A 24,636-nucleotide genomic window follows, 5' to 3' on the forward strand; every position below is an offset into this window, starting at 1 on the left:
CAATAATAGAAGAGAAAGAGACCAAACACATGGGAATTTGCACATTATATTTTAAAAGTAAGTAATGCCAATTTTAGTAATTTATATTTCCTCTGTGGTTTTATAGTTGAAAATGTTTTTTTAGGGCGTTAATATTTGTAACTAAATTATAAATGTATCCTGTAACCTGTTAAATTTCCAGCCTTAATTTTATATGTATTATGCAATTTATATTCTTATGTAGTATACATACGTTTGTGTGTTTATATTATTTTTAATTTACGAAATGAAAACAGCGAACAACTATTTTGTTCTGGTTAGATTCATTAAGAAATTATTGCATTTTCCTTAAGTGTGTAATTGAAACCATCATAAATTTTTGCTTAAGCTCTGAAATTTTACAAGAAAAATGCTCACATTTTGTATTATACGAGTAGACTCAAGAGTGAAAAATCAACAGAATGATTTTTTTAATTCTACTTCTTCCTTATTAATTGTATTGTTTATTTGTATATTGAATTATAACGGATATTAACGTACTACATACTTATATTACAAAACTATGTATAAACATAGGGAAGAAAATAATATAGAAGGAAAAGAAAAAAAACAAATAAAAATTACGAAAAGTAGCAATTTTAGTTCATCCCATCAATTTCCAACTAATTTGTGGTGCTTTTTTTGTTTAGCCGTACCATAACATTCTCCATAATTTAAAGGGGAAAAAAATTATTGAAATGATAACCATCTTCAAATGAAAGAGTTGAAAATTTTGGAACATCTAAGTGTAAAAACTAAAAAGAAAAGGAAATGAAAAAAAAAATTTTTTTAGAGGAATGAAAAGGTTGATGAATTTGTTTTTGGCTTTTTAAAAGTCAAAAAATATTGGCAACAATTGGTCATAAGAGAGCCGATCGAAGCGTGACTACCATCTGGAAAATGATCGGTTATTAATAAAATTATTACTTACACAATTCCCAAAAAAGTTTTATTTAGATCTTTGCTTTTGGCGTTTAAAACAAAACAAAAAAAAAATGCTTTTAAAGAAAATCATTAAAAAGTTTCTGTTCGTCTGTTCAATTGTTGTTTTTTCGTTTTTATTTTGAAGGACTTCATTGCGTTGTAATCCGCAAGATATTATTTTTCAAGTACTTTTAATAATACATATACCATCTTTTAAAAGATGAATAGAACCTTTTATAGTAACGTATTTCATTTTTAAAAAACTTGAAAGTTTATTTTATCTTCAATTGTTATTTTAGGTCGTTTGATCTGTAATTGTTATTCCTAAAATTTTTCCTAAATTTGTTTGTGTTAAAATGAAGATTCGAATATCAGGTTCCAATTTCACTTTATATTTGAAAAACCATTTATATTAAATGTTATTTACCTGTAACATTTAAAGAGAAGTTTGTTTTTTAATTTTGACTTTGTATTTGAATATTTTAGGAACTATAGAAGCTGTTGAAACCGATGATACAGCGTAAGATGAAGAGTTTTATGAGCTTAAAAGTGAGTACACATAGTTGATTTTGTCTGTCATATTTTCCAATTTATAGCACAAATGTAAAAATCGACAAATTTCAGGAAGATATAACAACTGAAAGAGGGCGAATAAAAGAAAATGTTTTATAATAGTTTTTTCTCTTAATCCTTACCTGAATTTCCGTATGCCATTGATAGATTCTTCACTCAACTTCATAGGCTACAAGAGGTCATTGGATTATAAAAGCAATTACCATGTGGATGAATGAAATTTCTGCAAAACTTAAATTTTAAAAATTTTGTTATTTTATTATTTTTATATCGGTTCGTTGATCCACCGTGCCCTAATTAGCACATATGTGCCGTTTTGCCACCACTACCCCGTGATCACGAGGCCGTCATTGAGCGTACGAAAACAGGCAGCCCTTCTAAGCCAATCGTTTCTGTTGACGAATCATCTAATTCCCAGATGCGAATTTTCGACACAATACATGCTCTTTCCCACGTGATCAGTCTGGCCCCGCCCAGGGCTGGACACTTGCAGAGATAGCTGCAAGACACGTTATGTTGAAGGGCACTCCCAGCCTAGTCTCATGCTCCTCCAACGGGCAGTGTCCCACGTAGAATGCCGTTAGTCGAGCAAAGTCATTCCGAGACATCGTTAGGAGCCCGTCCGATTGGTTAAGGTTGTATTTTGGCTGCATCGTTCTTCGCGTCCCGCATCTGGACAGGGGTTTTTACCTAAGGTCGGCGAACGATAAATAATGTCTATACAAATATATTTCTTTTGACTGCGATGATGGGAACAAAAACCCGTTCCGCTATAGGAATATTCATGGCTAAACTACACCTAGCCAAATCACCCGCCCGTTCACTTTGCGCTATGTTATGGCGGCCCGAGACCCAAAGGAGTATAATATTAAGAAGAGCGCGCACGCACGCTTACTCACGATATCATTGGCCAACCAGCTTCAAGAATACCCTGGGCGCCTCTAGAGGTAGAATCGCCGTCCGACTGTCTCTCACTACTGCGACATTACTTAGCACCACAGCGAGACCTGCATATCTGGGTTTCGCATGTTTTCAATATGATGAACACTTTCGCTTGAAAGATACTAGACTTGTCAGTAAGCCGATGTGATTCAGGCACCTCATGTGTCAGAGAGAAAACTCCAGCACCGATACTGTTCCTATTCTTATAGCTTTCGGTGAATAAAGCCACCTCAAAATTCCACAGGAGTCAGCCTCCTCCATTGGCTCCAACTTTAATTTAATTCTTTTAAGTGAAATGTGGCCTTAACAAATGAAGATTATTCTTCAAACTTGTTTTTAGATCAGCAAGAAGATTAAAAAATTAAACGTATCAGAAAAAATTTATTTTGGGAAATGAATTTATAATAATAATTACGGGGCAATTACCACTGTGTAGCCCCATACTTAATACATTATTAAACGCAACAATCGTAGTTTTTTACTCTTTCATATTTTCTGCTTAACTAAAAATTAAATAGGCACACATTTTTTTCAGTTGACCAATAAAAATATTTTGTATTTTGGCGCATCAAATAATTTGTTCTTGGAAAGAAATCAATGAATCAATTTTCAATTTCTAACAAAATTATTTTGCATATTGATATGGCTGAATGTGATACTAAAGGGAACTGCTAAAAATGAATAGTTTTGATGTACTGATGTTATTATTTGTACCACGAAAAAAAAATATTTTAAAATTTTTAAAATGTTTTTTTTATATTCATATGAATTGTTGGTGGCCAATTGAAATTTAAATACTAGCAAAAAATTTCAATAATTTGCATGAAGTAGGTGATTTCAAAGAAAATTTTATAAATTTACTACGAGTAATAAAGCAATTTTAATTTGATATAAATTTTTTTTGCTCTATTAATTATAGTTAATTACTGTAGGTTTTGGTGATTCACAATAAACAAGCAGGCTGAAAGAAATAGAGAAATAGCTGGCAGAATAAAAAAACACAAAAATAAACATATTAAAAATTCACAAAAACCGCGGGTCCTAATAAATGTCCATATGTGTAGAATACTCAAGTTTGAGTATCTTCTCAATATAAATATTAGGAGAGCACTATACGAAATGATGGACAGATATGCAAAGATATTGAGATATAGAAATTTTGAATACACTTTTTATTTCACTACCTGAGTAATCAATGATGTGCGAAACCTTTGTTGTAACTAAAAGATCTTTAAATTATTATGATATTCGATTTCATTTTTCCTTTTAAATACTCGTATTAATTTATTAAAATCGTATGATAGATGACCATATCCACTTATAATAAGGTGGAAAAAATTTGTAGTTGCCCTCAACTTTTTTTTAATGGTATTAAGGTTAGATTTAAGCTTTGATTGAATTTTTATTGTGTACCTGGTAATATTTTTTCGGTTTCTAAATAGTTTGGATTATTAGTTTTGCACAAGTAAAATTCAATTTTTGGATACCAAGAGTGAAGTTCCTCTAGTTCTTACAAGGCTTTTAAAATATATGAAAAGTTAGTTGTTATTTAAAAATTTACTACGTAAAGATGTACGTATATAAAACGTAATTATGTAAATTTGGCGCTAAAGAACGATCTCAGAATTAGAATAAAAGGTAACATTTTAACCATTTAAAATTAAAAGCTTTAGATCGTAAAAAATATTTTTATTATAATTTAATAGAGCCAGTTTCTGCTCATTACCGAAGAAGAGCTTTACGAGTATGCCAAAGATAATGTAGCTTCATGGCTAGATTTGTTCTTCCAGTATTTCAGTTTAATTTATTTTTAGTAAGTTATTAAAATTTCGATTATAATTTAAGGGAGTAGCAAATTTTAGAAACTTGTATCGTATTCTTGTTGAAGGTGTACTTTTTATGTATTCATTTTCAGTACCAATTATTAGTTGTTATTAATCATATGTATTTATATTGAATTATTTGATTATCTCAATAGCTGTGAGGGATTAACAGTAATAAAAAACTTTTTCTTTTTAATTATTCACAATTTTTTCTGTGCTGTTTTTCGCTTGTCATATACATATGTACAGATGCTATATAAAGTAATTTCTGTGACGGTGACAAGGCGGTGGTTTTTCTTTGATTTTTATTTTTGTAAAGGATTTCTTGAAGCAACAATGTAATTTGAGGACAACCTTGAATATTTTATGTGTGTGTATAAACAGTGAATGTAAATTAAAAAAAAAAACTTTAACTTTTTGATTGAGCTCTTTGTTTCTTATATTTTTGGGATTCTTGATTCATTTTATAATATTTATTAATTTTTGCAACAATGTAAGCCCTATCAATTCTTTATAAATATACTTATGTAACAGTATGCATACCATATAAGTATGCGTATAGTTTAGATTTTAATTTAATTAAATTATACTTCAGTAAATAATTGGTAGTGTTAATAAATTATTTCAATAAGTTTTTAGTTTTTTTTTTCAAAAGATTTTCATATAGCCATAATCTTTAAAAATTCCAACATATAAGGATCATAGAAACATAAGTTTTAAATTTATAGTAAGACAAATAAATTTTTGTTTGAAATTCAACCTTAAATAATCGGTAATTTAATTTATGTTTAAAATTAATTCGTTACCTTCTTGTATAAATTTGAATACAAGATTTTATTTTTCTTATCGTTATTCTTTATAATTTTCTTCTTTCGTTTTCATCATTCTCACCTGTTTAGGTATAACAATTTAAACCACTTTTCTTGTAATATAAATCTTTATCTATTCAACCTATAGAAAAATTATGTCTTCATTCACAAATTATTTAAAAATAGATGTATCAGTCTTAGATAATTTAACTGGCCCGCAAATTAATGCGATTAAAGCACATTGGAAAAGCAGAATATGAGGATGGATTTATAAAATCTAGGTATATTTCAAGCATTTGTAGTTGAGAGTCTGCATTTGTAGTTGAATTTAACTACGTTATTATAAAAATTAATGTCTTAAAATATAGATACAAATTAAAATGAAAATAATGTTCTAAGATTATCCCTCATATATTTAACTCAGCAACTTACAGCTTAAAGAGATATTGACAAATAAAATTTGATTCATAATTTTTTATACAATTTTCATCACTTGCAAAGTTGATTTTAAACTTGTGAACATAAATTTTTTTGAATTTGCTGCAACTTCTGCGAAAATTAATTTAGAAATTTCAGAAAATTAGTTAGACGGTTAGTTCTCAGAAATTCGCCTTAGGAATCTATCTAAATCCCCCATGTCTAATAGATTGGGTGATTGATTATTTAAAAATGTTTGCTTTAGTAAGAGCTGTATTAATAACGAACTAGTTCCTGTTTTCGTACTGAAATGAATTAGTTGATAGCAACAAATTAATTTAGTTTTGATTTTAAGAAACTGATATACTTAAGTTTGTTAGTATGTGTTAACGGCTTGATACTATTTTGCGCTCGTTGTTCAATATTTGTGCGAATATGTGGATACATACATACTTATATGTGGCATAATTCATAATTCCCAAAAACTTAAAATTAGAACGATGCTTTTTAATTGTATTAAAATCTAAGTCAAATGTAAATTAAATTTTACGTTTGCTAATAACTTGTTTATTTTTGACTTGACAATACTAAAATCAAAAGAAAAAATTCGAAAAAAAAATATTGCTCAACCCTGATCTAGACCTATAAATTTATAGATTCTAATCAAGACATCAATTTAATTTTAGTTTTTCCTTCTTTTAAATATTTATTATTAAATTATTCTGAACAACTTGTACAAATATTTTCCCATTAATTTAAACCATAAAGAACGAGCGAGATTTAAGCGTTAATTTTATTTTATTCGAAATAAAAAACGACACTTTTTTTGTCTGTTTTTATAATTGAATTATAGTTCGAGAGGTCAACGTTTAAAATAATATAGTTGATGTTTTTAATTTAAGTAGATTGGCTTTGTAATTTACTATTATTAAAAAATTTATTCTAAAATTACTTGAAAAAAATACTTTCTGTTTTAAGTTAAATTTTAATAACTTATCATTTCTGACTGGTTTATGTCGGTGTATACTTACATATTTTTTACTTCACTTATATCGTTTCGCGTATCGTTTGTTTTTATTGTTACCTTGGCGTTGGAGAGTTCGTCTTTAAATCTATTATAATCTTTGTAATTTGCCTAAAGTTTCATTTAAATTAAAAGTTTGTCAATTAGAAAATGAATAGAAACATGATTCAAATAACGTGTACGATTTGTTACTGCCTCAATACTAATATGAATTTGTTTTTTTGTAGAAATATTCTGAATATTTGCTATCGAGTAAGTTGCAGAAACATTCAGAATATTTGCTATTTGAGTAAATATTGCCAAAATTATAATTTTGGTTTTTTTTTTTGTAATCAAGATCTACAATAATTGGACAGCTATACTACATTCAAATTGTTCAAATTAATATTCCAAATTTTTTAACAAACTTTCCAAATCCATATTTAACTTTTGTCATAATAATTTAGACTATGTAAATGCCATATTTATTTTAAAGTTTTTGCAAATGTTTTACACAATCCTCTCGTTTTTTATGAAACAACATCTTTTAGTTCTTTAATAAGCTTAAAAGCTAATGTGCCATTATAGGTATGATTTTTCTGTTTAACATATTCCAGTAGTCTGCATGTACAATGTTGATGTAATGTGACAATAACTTTGATGTTTTAGTAAATCATTAAATACACTTTGAATTCTAAACTCTTATACTACGATTGAAAACAAAAGAAAACAACTTAATTTGATTAAAATATAATTTGAATTTATTATCACTTTAAAGGTTTCTTTTTTTGTCTCTCTCTTTTTTTTTTTATTTTTATTTTATTTGGCTGTTGTCTGTTACAGTATGTTTTTTATCTCAAAAACTGCTTCTTTGGGTTCTTATCGTCCATTTAAAAACCAACAAAAATAAAAAAACCTTAGGTGTATAGAGTTATAATGTGAGTTCACTTGATGACCTGAAACCAAATTTGATATTAAATATTTTTCTATATGGAGAGTGAGAATTAAAGAAATGATAGCAATTGAAAAAAAATACAGAAAAAAAATAAAGCAAATTAATCTATTCTATAGAATCATCAACATTATCAATACCACCAATAACAAACAACAGCATCTAATAGGTACCAAATTCCGTAACCATAAATGAAATCTAAAGTAAAGTAATTCACGTTGTCGTCTTCGTCGCTCGTGTAAAGGTAATAATATTGTCATTATGGAATGGGCTTTAAATGGGGTATCAATAAAAAAAAAATTAAACCTTTGGAATAAATGCGTGGTAAAGAAATATCAGTAGATACATAAATATATATAGAAAATTATCTTATAGGTATATGTGTGTTTGTAAATTGAACTGTTTGTATTATTCAAATATGTACATATGAAAATACAAAATGTAAGCATTAGTAATCATCATCAGGTAAATCATTGGGTGTATTATGAATATGTACATACATACATGCATATGTAATTATGTGAGGAAAAAAATAAAAGGTTGCATATTAAAGCTAATGATCTAAAGAGAAGGATGATGAAAAATAAAATAACAAATGTTTCTTTTGGTTTATTTCAACTTTTTTTGATTATTTATTTTTGATTATTCATTTTCCTTGCATTTTTCAATTCTGTATACATTTTTACAATATATAAAATTAAAAATGTGTTTAAAGTGAGGACAAGTTTGTCGTTGTCGCGTTTAATTCTCACTTTATTTTAATTACATATACTCATTTATTATATTATATACTTATATAAATCTCGACGCATAATTATGTACCTTTTATGATACTTATATCTACGTATGTAGGTATATATTATGTACCTATAATTAAATTGTTACTTTACTTTATGAGATTGAAGACGTAATATGTAAAATGGTAAGAATTTAGAAATTTGTTTTTTATTGAATGAAAATATTTTAGGCACCATTTGGAAGATTTTAGTTTCAATTTTCATAACATACGTAATGTGGAAATCATATGGAATTGGTTTTGTAATGTTGTAAATTATAGTTGACAGCCGAGTAGTATTATTCAGAGAAATTATTTAATTATTACAATATTGCATTATTATAATTATAAAGCAAATTCAATTAATGCATATGACATACATAAGCTTACATATACAATGCGTCTAATAAATGAATATGCCGCGAGATGGGCTCTGTGAGACGCGGGGAGAAAACTGAAGCCAATTTGGGGAAGAGGCTTCTTGGGCCTTGTTTCTTGCTTACATTTGTTAAAAGCGAAAAATTGGAAAAAGCAATTTTTAAGGTTTTTGTAATTAAACTCCTAAAATAAATCTCGACTCGATACTATACAACTACCGAAATTTTTAAATAGAATATTCAATAATTAAACATAATAATTATAATTAATGTATATACTCGTAGGTAATTGTAATGCTGGCTTTAAGCGGATTTGCTCCCTTTTTCAATTTTAGATGATTAAGTTGATTATTTTAATATAACAGCCAATTGAATGCTTCTTGACGAAATCTACTCTAATTTGATCCCTTCTACAAACAAAATAGATTTTTGTTTTTTTTTTCCTTTTTAAATATTAAGCACTTAATCAGAAACGCAGTTATCACCACATTTTGTCCCCTTTGTTCGTTGTTAATGCGATTTTTTATTTTCGACAAAGAAAATAAAAAGAAGAACAATTTTGTTTCACTAAAAAAAACAAAAGAAAGATACAAGAAGATTATAAAACCAAACGCGTCTTATATACCGTACGGTGTTGAACACCGTAAAAAACAAGGAGTAAAAAAATATTGTTTTCTTTTTTTGTTCGTTTCTTCACTTAAAGGTGATTTTAATGGAACCTTAAAAGTTTGTTTTTGATTTTCTGTTATTATTCTCGTTTCTCCATATATGCACATATTCGAAATTCAATTTGATTGTTCTACTGGGGCCAATTTGATTAAAATTTAATGATTTTATTTTCCGATTTATATTTTCGTATACCTACACACTTTCTTACACACTTCAATAAATTTAAGAATTAAATCATAAAAATCAAAATGTGAAAAGCCGAAAATGATCAGAGAATTCCAATAAAATGAATTATGTAAATATTTTATCCATAAAATAATAATTATTAAATTATATCTCACTTCAAAGTGTTTTAAAAAAACAAGGGCATAGGATATAAAAAAATTCAGCAGGAAAACATGCAGAATTATTCTTAAAATTTTATTGAAAAGTTTTCATTAAATTACATTTAATTTTTTGAAGTTAATTTTTCTAGAAATTTTTTTTGAATAATGTGAAAAATTGTAATTTTTGAGTAATTGTTTTAAAATTCAAATTCGGTATTCGAATTATGAAACTTCGCATTCATGTTTCTAATTATAGGTCAAATATCTTTCTGAAGTTTTGTTGGAATGGCCTTACAAATTCAGGCAGTTGCCATGTAATTCAAAAGCAAATTTTAAATATTTAGAAAAATAATAAAATTAGATTCATGAAACTTGGCGGAACTTCAGGTATGATAGTATAGAATAGACTTCAGGTCAGATAGTATTTGACACATTCTGTTATTTCCCTAGAACTCCAAATTTAATTTAAAATATTTGAAAAAAATAAAATCAGATTCTTGGGGCTTGACAGTCGTATATCCAATTACTGGTCCGATATATCCGTGAAGTTTCTATAAAGTGAACAATGAAAGCTAGTTCTAGATATTTCAAAAACATTTTTATATTCAGAATGTCAAGATGCAGGGCATAATTCGGTTTTTATAATCATTTAACATGTATCACATTTGCGAAATAGCGACATGCTTTTTCAACCTGCGATGCTGGTCATGTACCGAAATTGAACAAAATTAAAAAAAAAATTGTTAATATTAAAATATAACTTTTTCAGCTTATACAACACCGGCTGGACATGATATAGTGAAATTTGAATACTTTTATAAAATGAAATTTGTTAAAATTTTATGTATTAAAGAACATTCATGTTTTATTTTCGGACTAAGGAAGTTCTTTTAAACGACGATTTATTTGTACATAAACAAATTTTTGTGAGTTGCTTTCAATAATCAGCTGTAATTTTTAAAAATAAAAAATTCAGTCAAATTAAAAATGCATTAAATTAATAAAACAATAAGAATTACAGAAAAAAAATCAAATAATTTGCGAAAACAAAATCTGAAAAATTATTTACGCTTTCCCTTAAACCTCAACAATTATTTGTGCATATAAGAAAAAATCCAATGAAAACGAAATAAAGAAAAAATAATTTTAATATTATAAGTATAACTAAAGTCGGAATAGAATTGCAACGTTTCCTGAAGCCACTTTTGAAACGATTTTCAATAAGTTTTCCAAAATTTTAGTTTCTAATGACGCCCATGTATTTAAAGCGGACTTACACATTTCTTGAGCTGATCTACCTAGAATTTGAATTTTATAAATAATTTCTTTTTGTTGAAAATTCTCGCATTATGTACAACATTATTTAATTGCTAATTAACATATATAAATATTTTTAATAATGTCCTACTTTCTTTATTGCATTTTTGCACAACGAAATTTGCATTAAAACATTATTTTGTTTGCATGCAAAAATTTTGCTATGTAATATTGGATTTTTGGATTTACGAATTAGTCTTTGATTAAGTTATAAAATTTAATATTAAATTCTATTTTCAAAATACATTTGTGTACGCATTTGAATTGAAAATCTATTTTCAAATATAATTTTTGTTTTACATATTTAATTTATAGCATTTTTTATTTCATCTTAAAAATTTTTATTTTACCACTATTTTATATTCTATGTGCCATACAAGCTGGAAGCTCATAATTAAAAAGACATCTCGTCCCAATAATCATTTTATCAAATTACAACAATCAACAGAGAAACCATGAAACGATGACTTTATTAAATTTAAAAGAATATTTTGTTTTTGTTTTATTTTTTAATATTTGGAACTCTGTGTAGTTGTTGTCTCGCTAGTAAAATAAAATAAGAAAATTAAGACAAAATCTTTGTTAGTATCACGATTTTTTTTTTAAATCATCATTATGTTTTTAGATATTTTTTAACTAAAAAATATTTTTAAATAAAAACAAAATAAATTTCTAAAAACAGAAAACCAAAAATGACGACGGCAGTAAAGTAAAACTTAATGGTTTCAAAAAAAAAAAAACCTAAAAATTTGTAAAAGACCGAGAGATTAAATTTCCTACTGATGATATTGATGCTGCTAATGTTTTGTTGACTCCTATATAATATAAACTTAGCCGATATAGCGCTGATCATCATCAAAATTGGTTGTAATTTAGAGGTTTTAAATTTATCTTTGATTTAGATTTATTACTTTTGATTTTTATTCGATTTTTAGGTAAATAAAATAGTTTGAAAAATTCATGAATTTCATGGTTTCATGATTTTTTCATGCGCGTTCATAAAATCTTCTATATTGTTTTTTTTTTTCATTAATTTTTATTTTCAAATTTAGTTAAAAAAATTGAGAAAATTGAAAAAGAAAAACAAAGTTTTAATTGATTTAAAAACTTTAATAATGTTTGATGTTTTTTATGGTATAAGAATTAAAGGTATGTGTATACACACGAAAGAACATAAAGCAGTTAAAATGTTAATGATTGCCTATATTATGATTTGCCGATCCTTAACAAAATAAAAAAAAATTATAAAGACATTTTTTAAGTTATAATTTTGTTGTTTATTATGTTTTTTATCTAATATAAATTAAGTTTGTATGCATGCCTAAGAAAATTTCAACGAGGAAAGAATGGAAATAAGGAAAGAATGGAACTTGTTTACTGTTATTATTGATTTCCATTTAATTAGAAAGAAAACATAAATTAAAATGTGATTGGAATGCTTAAATGCCTAAAATGGATCAAATTACAGAAAACAATCAAATAAAATAAGAAATAAAATTAATAATGGTATATATAGAAAAAAAAACATATAAATATAAAAAATCATTAGTTTAAATTTTTATGTTTTAATTAATTATTCAAAATAGCTATAGTTATACATAAAATGTCTGAAAAACAAAATGAGGCTAAGGATCAGTTCAAACTAATGTGGGTCGTATAGATTTTTTTTCTTAATATTTATAAAATTTATGCTGTTTTAACCTCAATAAAAAACTTAAATTGTGGATAAATTTTAAATATTGATGGCAAAAAATTAATATGATTCATTGATTGGCTATGTGTGTAAAGAATTGGAATAAAATGGACTTTTTGGTAGCAAAGAACATTTGAGGATGTCCTTTAGAAGAATTGTTAATTTAGTGTAAGTGATATTTCGTCGTGTCACACGGAATAACGTATGAATTATCAATATTACTGTAATGTAATTTTACTAATTCCGTAAACAGCATAAAACGATAATGAAAAAGGCCATACCTTATTTAAAAAGTTTTAAGTGAAGATTATTCGAATTGCTTGTTATGCGATATTCCATAATTTGTCATAAAAATTCAAAATTAATGTTACAAACATAAAATGTTTAAATTTTTTATAACAAAAATGTCTGTGTTAGCTAAGTGATACGCTTATCAGAATAATCACCTTAATTAAAAGATTTTGTTTGATCATATAATGAAATGAAATAAAATTAAAAGCGTGTTTAAAATGTCAAGGCATTTGAAATAAAATTTCTTATGAAACTTCGAATTATGGAAGTTTTAATAAAAGCTATATAAGTGGTATAAAATAGATTAATGGAAAATTTAAATTTCATGGATTTTAGTTTCAGTGAAATAGTTTGATACTCGTTTATTTACAATCAAACAAATTCTGATGAAATATTATGCATCAAACACAAATACGTATGTAAGTAAACGGATGTTCAATTATACATAATAATATTAACCCCTGTGGGTAAAATCGAATACTAAGTTTTTATTTAATTTTTTTTTTTTTTTCCTTCTTCACTCCTAGGAGGAGTATAGGGCTAGTGCATGATATCTATCATGCCCTAGTTTCTATAGTCATAGAGAGTTAGCTAGGTAGGTGACTAGCCCACCGTAGTTATTTTTTTTATTTATATTAAATATTTCAGTTTATTAATATTTACTGTTTATTTTTCTTAGTTTGAAAATTACTTGTATAATATTTATTAGTATTGCATATTAAGTTATATAATATTGAATATAATTTTTATAGTGACCTGACCGGGGTTTGAACCCGAGATCCTTCGGTTAAAGGGCCGGTGCCATAACCACTGCACCAATGGTTTTATTTAATTAGATGTTTATAATAAGATGTTTGCAGAATGAGTTACATTTGATTTACATAATTATTAGTACTCATCTCTCATTAAAATATTGTTAATATATGATTATGATATAGGTCGTAGCTTTCAAATGGGGATTAAAATGCCAAGAAAATATTTTTTAATGAAAAGAAAAATTTACTGAGATAAAAATTTTATTTTTAAATTTATTTCGAAAAATGGAATTAATGAAGTTTGATTCATGTATATTTATCAACCCCATACTGATTTTAAATTTATTGAAATTATTTAGTAAGTTTTTAAGAATTATTACGCTTGCTAAATAATATACGTATACTGTTATTGGCCGAAATTCATAACTGTAATGACATATTTATTAAAGTTAGTTTTTAAGTTTTGATGATTTTAACTACAACAAAATATTCTTAAACTTTGTTCTTATTCCAATATGTGTTAACCTTTTTCTCATTTATAAAATCTTTTATTCAGACTTGGTAGCAAATTCTTAATGAATGTAATTCCTCACTTTATTGCTCACCTTATTTTATTTCTTTTACAAAATTTCATTGATTATTCAGTAGATCACCAGTAAAGAAAAAAAAAATCATATTTACTTAAAGATTCACTTATTTTAAGAGGTTACCACATATACCTACCGCAGAACGCGTGTCAACACTTAAATTTTAAATTAAAGTTAATAATATTTTTTGTTCAAAGGTGAATGTGTCAAACTGCAAACCAAAAACTCCTTCACATTATATCATTTTAATGTATCATAAGTTTATTTAAATAGCTGATTGCTTAAGATTTCATATTTGAAGAGATCCTTGAAAACCTACACTTTTAAAGTATGATACAACAATTTTTCATCTTTAAATATTGTTATTTTTGTTCCACCTTTTTTCATAAATTTTGATTTGTAATAATAACTAAATAAATTCAAAAATAAATACTTACACATATGATTTTTTTTATGAAGAAAGAGAAAAAAGTATCAATCAGAAGCAAACATGATGAAAAAACCGTCTCATTCTAAAATCATTGGAATGTATATAGCAAAATCTTAAAATTAATGTTAGACTGGGAGTAGATTGCAAAATTCCTTAATTTTATGCTATAATATTTTGACGATTTAAATACAAAGTGGTTTTGTAAAGAATAAAAAATTTTGTATGATCGTTTTGACAAAAAAATGGGTAAAACTTGTTGCCAAGTATATTATTGTCAATTTTTAGAAAATTACACAAAATTTCTACTTCTGGACAATATTAGACGCCTTTAAGATTCGCCCTGACAGAAATATAATTTCAATTTAATGTAGTTTCAATTTTGCTAGACTTATTATGTATAGCGAATAAGATTTTCTTTTTAGGCGATAAAATTTTTTGGAGCAAATTTAGTTATGATAATTTTGTTATCGTTCTTTCTTAATTTGCATCAGCATCTGCAACTATTCACCACACAAAGGGAAATTAAATTTTAATGTTTATCCTCAAGTAACATAGGGATCTAGGTTTATTTATTTAAACACTTTGCTTCTCTGGGCGAATTTAAATAAAGATTAAAACAAAATATTTTGATATTTAAAAATAAACTGTTTCTAATTTGTAGCCGTTTAAAAATAAATTAAATTTTGTTAATGTGTATACGCGTGTTTGAGATCTGAATTCATTATTTTTAATTTCATGTAAGTTCATATAGATGCAATAATAATCATTTACGTGTATCGGAAATAGAACTTCAACTTTAAGTGTTCTCACCTCTTCAACAATCACTCAAAATTTAAAAAAATTTGTATGTTAATCATGGATCGATTTAATGCTTCATATATGAATTTTTAATTTCTACTAGTCATACAATTTTCTTTTGTATTTTTCATCTTGTATTTTGTATTTCAAAAATTTGTTTTTGATTAGATTGGTGGCACACTTCTAATATGATAAAGTTAGGACCTCAAGAAAAATTAAGCTTCTTTTTTATACCCGTAAGAACCTACGTTCGAAGGGTATACTAAATTTGCCTTATCGTTTGTAACGCTAAGAAATAATGGTCTTAGATATAGACTGAAGTGTATGTTTTTGATCAGCGTCTTTCCGCCCGTCCGTCCGTTCGTCGCAACAATAACTCAATAAGCTAATTGAGCTAAGTTCACCAAATTTTCGCAAATGATTTATTATAGTAAATGCCAGAACTCTATTTAAATTGAATATGATAGGGGTACTGGTTCGGGTAGGTGCCATACAATTTCAAAATTTATTTGACTATATTTCAGAACCTATAAAAGCTGGGATATTGAAATTTCACACAAGCGAATATATTAGTAGGGCCAATATGTCTAATAAAAGTCGTTGAAATTGCTGGTAACTGCCATACAACTTCAATAGTAGTTTGGTCATATCTTTTGATCTTCTTTGGTCATAACACAGTATCTACTGAAATTTTGCATAAATTAATATGGTAAACTAAAGTTATAATCTGTCCCAAAGTCAGTTATGGCATATTTATTCCCATATATGGGATAGCAAATTCGTACGGGTACCACAGAGTTGACACGGTCGACTCTATTTTTTCTCGGCACTTTTTAAATTTGAGTTTTTTAGAAGTTTTCAAATGCAATATTGTGTAAAAAAAATTGGCAAAATTTTTTTTTTTTAGTTGTGGAAAGAAGACTTAGAAGACAGTATACGAGTAATAAATTGGATTGATGGCGACATTTAAATAAAGGATTTTTTAATTTTAATAATAATATTGGAATTCCATACTATGAGTGTGGAAATATTTAAGGTGATAGAGCGCTTGTTAATTGTCAGTTCATATTAAATGAGTTTTGCAATTTCGTCATGGAAAGGTATACATATATTTCTAAATAACATCTACAAATTGTTAAAGTGAGCATTTGATGTGTTTTTTTACACTGTCGAATTATCAATCCTTTTTTGTTTCATTGATTTTTTCGAAAAAAGAAAAGGAAAAATCATTAACATCAACATGATTAATTGTAAATAAATTCCAGCAAAAACAGTAACTTAATATTGCTTTCGCTGAGGAGCAAGTCAAACCCAAGAGACCACCCGAATTAAATTTTCATGGTGCAAATATTTACAATGTCAAAAATCATTTGACAATATTTGAAAATTAAATTGTTTTTATTAAAATTTTAAATTGGCGAGCTCTGAATCAATGAATAGTTGAAAAATTGATCTTAGAACTTATAACAGAAAACTATGATCAAAAGTTATTCTTCACGCAATTTCATTTTTTTAAATTATTGATCTTCAGTTGATCTTAACTGATATTAATTTTTAGTTGGACGAAGTGAATTTATTTCTTCCTGAGGAACTTTTTACCTTTTTGTTCTTCCACTTCCACCTAATCCAAGAAAAGTATCCATACGTATGCCCTCTGAGAAATTTATGAAATAAAACCTTTCTATTGCCTCTATTTCAATTTATTTATCGCGACTCCTTTTACAACCGATTTATAAAACTTACGCAGGTGCTTCAATTTTATTTATTTACAGTATATTTGAATTAAAATTTTTCCTTAATACGTGACAAAATGTTGGAACATTAAAGAGGTCTTTGACGTTGCCGCGAGAATCGCGCCGTCTGCTTCCAATTTTTTCCCTGATGGGTTTTGGAAAATCAAAATATTAATTTGTTCACACAGTGTTCTTTTCAAAATGAATTATTTAAGTATATTATTTGGTTCTTGGTTTCATAGAAAATTAAAAATTCAAAAATTTCTGTTCTTTTATCTTTTATTGCCACTATAGAGACAAAAGAGGAATTGACTATTCTATTAACTTCTAATGATTTTTAAACTGTTATCTCCTAAAAACTTAAATTTCAAAAAATATTTAATTATAAAGCTTTTTCAAATAGTTATTCAATCTTCAAAGTTTAAGCATTTATTTTAGAGCAATTATAGAGTTGCGTGCTTTAAAAAGGCGCAGCTGTGTTTCTTGAAAAATTCTCATATGTCATATATGATAACTCAAAATAGACAAGGTAAAAAACAAGAAGTTTATTTAAAAAACATGTCAAAATTATTTTTTAACTTCTCTATAATTAAATATTTCTATTGAGCCTAACTCAAAAACGTTTTTCGTTTATAGAAACTTCAAATTGAAATTTAAAACTTTTAAAATTTGTGGTATTTATCTAAACAGAATTATCTTGACTATATTTCAAATTAGTGTCCCATTTGTGTAAAATGTCCACATTATAACATTCATAACGGAGGCTATTATTATCATCACAATCATATTTATTATTATAATAGTACAAGTATAACTTAAATATTTAATAATTGAATTTTTACATATTAGTATTTTATTAATTGTGCTCAAGGGTTTATTTCTATAGGTACTTCTTTTTTTTTAATACACTCCCATACAATTCAAATTTAAAAATTTTGGAAACAAAAAAATAAATTTACAGTAGAACTCTGTTAAAGATTATTTTAAATTTCCGGACATTCAAAAATAAATTATTAAAAAAGTTTTTCAAAATATTTTTCTATATGTTTTCTGTTGTTTTTTCCTGCAACTTCATAATTATAAAAGATACTATTGCGAGAAGAAATTGGTATTTGAAACAAATCCGTTATTTTGACTTCTTTACGATTACAAAAAGAAATATTACAGAGATCGTGTTTAATCTTTTAATCTAGCTTGTAATTTGATGCAGAAAAAAATTCAAAAATATTTCTACTGGATGAAAAGGAAATTTCCTAACTTCAAAAGCTTTTTATTTAAAATATACTTAATGTTATGAAAGCTTTCTTGCACATTTTTCAAACTGCTTAATAATTACTGTAGCTTATAATAAAACACGTCACTCATGTACCACGAAATTAACTTAAAAGGTTACATAGACTAGCACACTCTAGCTTAGATTCCTCTTATATCAACAATAGGAATATTATGTGTTTCTTAAGTATGACTGACAAATTTCTGAAGTTCAAAAGAGATTCAAACTTTTAGAGAAGCTTTTAATGACGTTCTTTGAACAACGTTCATTTTTTTTGGATTTTACTGTATAAAAACTTATTCTTGTTTTTTTATCATTTTGTGGTTTTGAGTTATTTTTTATACTCTCATCTCAGGTATAAAAAAGAAGTATTTTTAACTGATATTGAGGTCATTTCACTAAACATACATATATATATATATATATATTTGTAGATTCATACAAAACCTTATATTATATAAAAAAAATTAAGACAAAAAGAGAAAAAACAGGAACAAAAGGTCAACACAATGATTTTTTTTCATTTATTTCATGGGTACATTTTATACTTTTTGTTTCTTTTTCTTAAATTTGAAAAACGATCAGAATGAATGAATTTTAAAAAGTTACACATTTCAAAACACAATCATTGAAATCGTTTAATAAAAGGTAACAAAAGTTACGTGACTCGAACAGATCTGCACACCATCTGGTTATTTACATTAAATTGAATTGTATGTAGAACGTTATAAGTATGAAATATGTTAAGAGTATGGATTGAAAATATTTCTAAAATTATTGACTATTTTACTTAAATTTTATTATTTTTGTCTTTTCTTATTTATTTCAAAACCAATTATTAACTTTAATAATACTTGTAAGGGAATTTTTTTTGATATTTTTGATTGTTATTAAATTTTTTAACATACCCACATAATTTTGAAATTTCAACGATTTAATCTTAATTTTATAAAAACTAAAAAGTTTGTTTGCTTATTTCAAAAAGATTTGGTTTTGCTTTTATATTTTTGTATTTGTTACGTTTAGTTTGTTAATTGAATAAAGGAACAGGAATTTATTTAAAAATATACAAAATTTTCTTGATTTTTCTGAGCTGATTTTGAAGATATTGAATTTATTTATTTCTTAATGTTATCGTTTTAACAAGTAAATAATGAAATTAATCTTCAATTAATACTTTGTAGACTAGCGTTAGGCCCGACATATAAGTGATAAAACTGTTATGTAGGGTATCGAAAGGTTGATGGTTAGAAATAGGATGACTGGTTGTTTTAGAGGCAAAGCTATTAGTTTATAAGCACAGGTTGGTTTTTGCAATGCTATGGAGATAAAAAGGAGCAATAATGCTTATTTAAGTATAAGAATGATTTGATCAACCAACTAAAGATTAGAATTACATACAGGGAGATTAAGAAAGATATATACAACCCGACATATAAATGATTAGAAGGTCGAAAATGAATAAAGCTTTTGTTACAGATTAGGAGCAAAATCTCAAGGATTTTCACGAAATTTTTCCTTTTTGAAGTTTTTTTGATTATAACTTCCGTTCTAAAAAGATAGCGGTTTCTAACGAACAGTTGCTAAAAGGTCTAAAAAAAGAATTAAAATCAATTACTTGACCTCAAACTTTAAGTAAAATCAAATTTTTGCACTTTTTTATTTTTTTAGTTTTGTCTGAGCCGGTAATTTCATATGAAATTTTTTGAAACTTTGATGTTTTTTTAACATAATTTTTCCCAACTGTCCTCAAACGTTAAAAAATCTTTTATGGCACTGGAGATATCGCAAAAAAAGCAATTGATATTTTTAAGAACCGTTACTTTGATAAAAAACTAAATAGTCGTAGTGCTGCTTGTATTTACATTGTGCGTTAAAATGTGTGTCAACCTATTAAGATCTTTTTAAGAAATGAAATACTTGAGTGATTGAACAGATTTATAGAACTGCGCTTAGCATTTGAACATAAATAACTCCTATTGCATTCAACGTAGGAAAGCTAGGAAATTGTATAATTACTCTAAAAAGCTTTGTCTACCTTAGTGAATTGTCAAAAACGAGTTCATTATAATTAAATAATTGTATACCAGATATGTATTTCCTAAAAAGTGTTGCGGATATTATTTACTTAGTTAATGCGATTTTATTATTTCACTTGATATATGCCCTTGAAAGTACTAAAGTATATACGAAATTTTTCTTCATCATTGGCGGTTATGTGATCAAAGTGAAAAATTACAACATTCGCTTTGGTTGTTCTATAAAAAGAAATTGTTTCTAAGATTATGAAAAAAGAACTCATTTTAAATTTTCTATTTTTTCAATAGTGTCACTTTCAAGTACAAAAGTATCACAGCTGTTTACTATGTTCCTTGGTTTTTTGTTTTGATTAGCTTTACCAACCAAATATCGACATGATCGATATCAATAAAAAAACGAAAACTTCCTGAAATCATAATTTGCAATCTCGTGTTCCTCTGAATATAATCTTTCCGTTACCGAATTGTAAAACTTTCAGGTGAGTTATAAAAACCACACAATTAATTTTCTGTAATGAAAATTCAATTCTGCGGTTTTTTCCTTTTTTTGCAAAGGATCTTTTAAAATATCATAATTTCGCATAAGACAAGGATGAATTCAATTAAGTACGAAATTATGTCAGATAATTCACTTTACATTTATGCAAGTTTTTTAAAGTGTTAACATTTATTTTTATTACTATCATAAAATATACTGTCTTGTATGGTGTTAATGTTCATCATAAAAATTTTATTGTTTTTTATTTTGTTTTCATTTTTAATCATTATGTCCTTTCAAAGGATAAATAAAGCATATCTTATAAAGAATTATATTTGTAATTTTACACCACTTTTTAATAAACACCATTATTAATTTAATATTTATTACACGGATGGATTCTACATGTATACATAGATTTGGTAAAGTAATTTATTTCATTCATAAAAATATGTTTGGTCAATTGATAAAACTTTAAAACACCCGAATGTGAAGAACATTTCGCATTATTGTTATTAACTGTGTTTAAAATCATGTTATTACATATCCTTATTTTTTTTTACAATTTTGTAGGGGGCAGGTGTTTTAGTATGTTTTAGCTCGCTAATTTAATTCATTTTTCTTTTTTTAATAACAACAAAGTAACAAAAAAAACGTAAAATTACATGACAATAAGATCGAGTCGATCAAATCATCATGACGGAAAAAATACGGGGACTATGATGAATGTTGATGATGACAACGGCAATGACAATAACGATAATAACAATAATAATGATAATAATTTTAATGATGATGATGAAAATGATTATAATGTTGATTTAATCATAATGAGATGGCTAAAGAAATCGCAATATAATACGACTTCAATGTGAAATTATAACTGTATATTTATTTAGTTATAATGTTTGCGTGAGTTTTGAGTGTTATTTATGTGACAAAATTTCACAAATAATTGGAACATTTAAAGATTACAATCGACGTTCATGTCATCGCAATTTAACAATTTAAAATTCTTGTCTTTTGTTAAGGTTTGGTTGTAATCAAAATAACATTGGCTGTAGTGTTCTTTTCATATTTTCAGCTTTTTTTTATTCTGCTAATTTAAGTTACCTTTTATCTTGAGATGAAAAAACGAAAAATTAAAACGGAAATAGGGGAAATTTAATTTATGCGAAAAAAATTAAGAATTTTCTTATCAAATATAAAAAAGGGGAATAGGGAATGCAATAATGAAACTTATTTTGCTGTTATAAACGAAAATTTTTTTATATTTATCTTTGAGCAAAAAGAAAACTTATTTAAAAAACATTTAATTTAATTAGGAATTTTTCGTAATTGCTAAATACATTTTTATAACGTATAATTAAAGGGTAATTATACGACTTTAAAATTGAACTTAATATAGATGGAATTGATTGGGTGATTCTCAAACTAGAGTAGCAATTAAATGTATAAACTGAAATTCAGTTTTAATAATTTACAGTACTATAATTTTAATTAAATATATATACAATAACAATTTATTTTACGATAAATTTATATCATCAATCATTTATAGTGTGTTTTATGTACACTGAATGAGGAATATTTACCATTATATTATTCAAATGCAATTATCACTTATAAACTCCTTTTTTTCCGTGAAATTTTCTGAGATAATTTATTTAATTATATTCATATATTACCGAAGGATCTCGGGTACAAAACTCGATAAAGGAACTATAAAAATACTATAACTTCATATACAATACTTATATATATTATAGATTCAATACTAATAACCAAGAGAAATAAACAGTAAATATTAATAAACTTAAATATTTAGTATACTAGATATTTACCTATCTAGGTAAAACTCTATGACGCTATGAAATTGGGGCATTATCTCATGCACTAGCCTTATGATCCTCCTAGGAGTGAACAAAGAAAAAAAAATATTCATAAATTAAAAAGAACAGTATTTAAAACAAATTTGTTTCTTTCGGTTCTTCTTAAGAAAAGTTATAAATTAAGAATCTGAAAATCAAATGTTATACAGTTTAATTTCTTAAGATTCAATTTTGAAAAAAAAAGTATTTTAATAGCTATGATATTACAAGGATTTGAGATGTCATTTGAAATTTATCATTTAAGTACAAAAGTTCACTAACAATACAACAACTTTAATTTTGTCATTAAAAATAATAAGACTCCGGTTCTGTCAAGCCATAAAGGTGTATAAATTTTGCGAGTGTGTAATTTAACTTAAACAGCATTGATGAATGCATGCAAAAAGGTAATATTACGTATATTATATACAGGGTGATTCAGCAAGGTATACGACAACACATACTATTGGTTAGAGAATCGAAAATTGGTACAACATTTACTCTGGACTGGATGCCAAATCTCAAGGGTTCCAGGAATTTTAACGAATTTTCACGAAATTTTTACTTATCCAAGTATTTTTGATTATAACTTCCCTTCTGAAAAAGATGGGGGCTTAAAACAAATAATTTCTGAAAGGCATAGCAAATGGCTTAAAATAAACATGTTGCTTGATTCTGTATTTTATGTATCTTTGGAATACAAATCATTTGAACTTTCAAATCTATTTCTATTCAATTGTATATTTTAAATTAATTGCTTTACTGGGATACCTGTGTAGCAATTACTTATGTAACCGTATGCCAATTTAATTTTTGTAAAAATATGTATGAATTAATTTTAATTCCATTAAATTATTTATTAATTATATTTATTAGCTTAATACTGTTAATGGAATATCATTTACAAACTCCATTTTGTGTAAAAAATTAAATTTTCCTGTAAAAAAAAATTTTTTCTAATAAAATAAATGTCAAAATTTATATGGCATGCCTTTAAAAATTCGCTGCAGCTGATTAATTTTAATAACTTCAGACGCCAAGTGGTGTCTAGATTTCGAAAATATTTTTTTCAAATTTTTAAATTGCACCCAGTCTGAGAAAAATGCATTTAAAAATTTGAAACCATATAGGTACGATACCATTTCTTATAAAAATTGGCAAAAATAAAAAACCAATCAATTTTTTTTACCAAGAAAAGTTTCGAAAAATAATTTTTTGGTTACTAGATTTTTTTTGTTTTTCCAAAATGAAAATTTTAATATTTCTTTTCAAAAATTTCAAATTTTTTAAAATCAATTTTTGCTTTTCAAATTAAAAGTTTGTATAAAATTTCGTTTCAATTTTGTTATTACTTGTTACATTTCAATAAAAACATTAAAGTTCAGATTTTTTATCAAAATAACAGCTCTTCAAAATGTCGTGTGACTATAGTCACCAAAAATTAATGATAGTTGACAATTGCAACGCTTAAAATTCTTGCCTTTAAGGGTCTTTAAAATCTTGACATAGAAATGGTTTTTGTGCTACATCTTCTGTAACATTAAAAATTTTTTAATGTTTGAGAACTTAAATTAAAGCTTAAACAACTGGGCGAAATTCTATAAAAAAAATTTGAAGGCTTTAAAAAATATTTTACGAAATTATCTAGTTAGAAAAAACTGGAAAAATAAAACAAAGGAAAAATTTGATTTTGCCTAAAGTTCGAAAGCTCTGTATTCCGAAGATACATACATAAAATACAGAATCAAGCAGCATTTCTATTT

This window comes from Condylostylus longicornis, unplaced genomic scaffold, assembly GCF_029603195.1.
Source record: "Condylostylus longicornis isolate FDR11 unplaced genomic scaffold, ASM2960319v2 ptg000075l, whole genome shotgun sequence".
Lineage (NCBI taxonomy): Eukaryota > Metazoa > Arthropoda > Insecta > Diptera > Dolichopodidae > Condylostylus > Condylostylus longicornis.